Source organism: Periplaneta americana, chromosome 17 (assembly GCF_040183065.1).
Source record: "Periplaneta americana isolate PAMFEO1 chromosome 17, P.americana_PAMFEO1_priV1, whole genome shotgun sequence".
Lineage (NCBI taxonomy): Eukaryota > Metazoa > Arthropoda > Insecta > Blattodea > Blattidae > Periplaneta > Periplaneta americana.
The window spans coordinates 70,436,383-70,439,151 of NC_091133.1; the positions used below are offsets into that span (position 1 = coordinate 70,436,383).

At 40.9% G+C, this 2,769-nt stretch overlaps 1 non-coding gene across 1 annotated transcript; it reads left to right on the forward strand.

The window, feature by feature from the left end:
* Window positions 1-2,439: 2,439 nt before the first annotated feature.
* Window positions 2,440-2,511, forward strand: TRNAS-GGA (transfer RNA serine (anticodon GGA)). The gene has a single exon. It is a non-coding gene; the product is annotated as a tRNA-Ser (tRNA).
* The last annotated feature ends 258 nt before the right edge of the window (window positions 2,512-2,769 follow it).

Consider the following 2,769-nt stretch of genomic DNA (forward strand, 5'->3'; position numbering starts at 1 on the left):
AGAGTTTTCTCCGTTCCATCTCTCTGTCATCATCTGATGAAGCAGAATATCTGCATGGAAATATCATATGTACTTCGGTACATCAAAATAAATATGATATGCGTAATAAATCACTTTGTGATTTAAAGACGGCGCCCATACCGTCGGACCCCGGCCAACCAGTCACTCATCTGAGTGCACCTCTACACATGTATGGACTTCGGTCCTGCGTGCATAGACATCTATGACGTAGTGCAGAGGGCGGCCACCAGAGGGAACCCAAGAGATGGAGCTTAATCTGAGACGATTCTAAACGGCGCACAGTGGGGCCAAACCCACTCATTCTTGGCAAAAAAGATTTTATTGTCTCAATGTCATTTACATAATAAGAAAAGTAGTTTTTGGTTTTTGTAAAGCTATTCTATCAACGAAAAGTGCGATTTCAAATCACAAAGCAGAAAATTAGGACGTAATTACAAAAAGCTAACATCGGGACTTTCAGCCTCGTCGCTGCTGTCGTGTACTGCAGAACGAACATCCGGTGTCCGAAGCATGTCCAGGTCCTCCTTGTCAAATTGCGTGGCTTTTTTCTTCGGCATCTTCCTGAGAGAAAAAATAATCGGATCCGAGGATATCAACAGCACGTTGAGGACATCTTCATTTGTTTTTGTTCGGGACACCTTCCGGTAGAAATCTTCTCTGTACTTTTTAAATTCCTTGTTTCTAGCCTCTTGGGCTTCCTCACTTAGTTGACCAATAGGAACTATAGCGTGACGGATAATTTCTGGACCATGGATTAGGATTTTATGAATTGTTGGAGGCATGACGTACCATGAGTATTTCCGTACAAAGAGCTGGGTTGTCTCGAACGCATACGCGCGAAACTTTTCCACATCTATTTCATGGCCACAAGAGATCACTTGCAAAATTACATTGAATCTTCTGATGATTTCAATGTCAACACCAGTGCAGTGATGCTTGCAGATAATGCCGGATTCTCAAAAAATCACCTTGATGTATTCCCATCATTTTTATTGCCGAAGCCTGGTTTTGGCTTGTCTACTAGCAATCCCATATCTTTTTTAAATCTGTCTTGAATGGTTTTCTTTGTGTTTGAGACAACATTCTTCTGTTCGATGCCCCGTGGTTGCCATTTCTCAAGGGGAAGTTTATATGCAAGATGGAGCAAACACTCAAAGAACCTAATGCGTGCGTGAAGGTCGGAAAAGCCGAAGCTGAGTCTAGATGTATCGACTATCTCCGTAGTCAGCACTTTCTCCAGATTGTTGAAGTCTTTAGAGGTGCTTCGTTGGTGGACTACAACATCTTATGTAAGCTTCTTGATATTTCGAAGGTCGCATTGGTGATGTTGCTGTCATATCTTTTACAATTTTTGAGGCTCTCACTTTGCCAGAAGAGCGCAAGCTCATTTCAGCGGCAAAGGAGAGCTCATCACTTGAATATGTGGCTCGCAAGTTTTCTGTTTTCTGTCGTTTTGTCCTATCAGATGATTCATGGAAACTCTTCGTAGGTCTACCCATACATTTTCTAGTAGCGTCCCTATCGTCGTTTCGAAACCTCACTGATGAGTCTAACCAGTCCTTGTTCTTCTCTAAAAATATTTCTTCTATCCTACGAGCTTGCTGCCATCTCTTCTTAAAATCGGACACGAAAAATGAAATTTGCTTGTAGAGAGCCATAAGATATTCGTCTGTGCATTTTGTCTTCATCCGGACGAAGTCTTTCATAACCGTAACTTGCTCCTGTAATTTTACACGTCCTGTATCATAAAGTTCTCTTCTAGTTATGAAAATACCATCGTTGCAACCCGATCCTGCAAAGAAGAAAATGTATACGAATGCTTTGGGTGTTTAGGTCAAGCATACTTGGCTAGGCCTATCTGATTTTTAGAAGCTGTCAATTTTTTAACCGCTGCTGTTCCAAAATGAGCAAATATGAGCAGGGTTTGTTTCCATTTACGGCAAGTATAATGTGTGACATAAACATAAATGTCAAGATGAAGAACATGATATGCCCTGATATAAACTAAAACCTTAAAAAACTTACCCCTTTTTCACATTATCGGTTCATTTCTTTATCGTCCCATAAACCACTACTAAATCCACAAAACCTATATGTAATTGCATTAAAATGTTCTTACCTGATGGTAAAGACATCATGTTAAGCCACACTTCGTAGTTCCACCAGCACACGACAATATGACGCATTTAACTACTTCCCGTGCACGAGCTTCCCTCTCACTGATTCAGCTAGGCTCAGGTTCCGACATTCGCCGTGACGTCAGCTGCACCCCAGTGACCTTGTCACTATCAAAAACGTATAGTTCAGGGATTTATCTATCGTTAGAATATAAAATATTGCTACTTTTGTAAGATTCGTTTTTTGTTTTTTCGCCAAGAATAACGCTGTTTGGCCCCACTGTGCGGCGTCGAGATTGTATCCGGTGTGGCTTAGTGGTTAAAGCATCAGCACGGAGAGCTGAAAACCCGGGTTCAAATCCCGGCGCCGGAGAGAGTTTTTCTCCGTTCCATCTCTCTGTCATCATTTAATGTAATAGGTTCTCTTCCACTCTGTATAAATCAATCAGTTCTTTCAAGTTACTAAAAATAAATATAAAAAAGTGACGGAGAATTAATCGAATCCGTATAATTGCGTGAAACGTTCATGTTGTTCGTGACTGTTATTGTGCCCATGGTTGGGATTGTAAGGATGTTATGATTTAAGATAAAATTGTGTTATTTCCTTTCATTTTTGTCTTTACACTCCCCG